Here is a 440-nt window from a genome sequence, read left to right as displayed (position 1 = left end):
GAACTCACAGAGATCTGCCTGCCTCTGCCTCCCAAGTGCTGGGATTAAAGGCGTGCGCCACCACCGCCCGGCTTCAAGAGTACATTTTTGAGTATTCTCATCACAAATAGAAAACAAATAAGCATATAAAGTAATATATATATATGCTAAGTCAATTCAGTCATCCTAAAATATATACATATTTCAAAACATGTATGTGTTAAATGCAATACTACTTGTCAATAGATTTTTTTTGTCATTTTTAGACGGGGGTCTCACTATGAAGCCCTGGCTATCATAGAACTCACTATGTAAACCAAACTGATCTCAGACTTACAAAGATCCACCTGCCTCTGCCTTCCAAGTGCTGGGATTAAAGGTGTGGCACCATGATGCCCAACCAAGACATTAATTTTAAAGAAATTACATGAGGTTTCATTGCTATCCCTATTTTGCAGGTG

The sequence above is a fragment of the Microtus ochrogaster genome, unplaced genomic scaffold, assembly GCF_000317375.1.
Source record: "Microtus ochrogaster isolate Prairie Vole_2 unplaced genomic scaffold, MicOch1.0 UNK21, whole genome shotgun sequence".
Lineage (NCBI taxonomy): Eukaryota > Metazoa > Chordata > Mammalia > Rodentia > Cricetidae > Microtus > Microtus ochrogaster.
Note: the sequence above shows the minus strand (reverse complement) of the source record.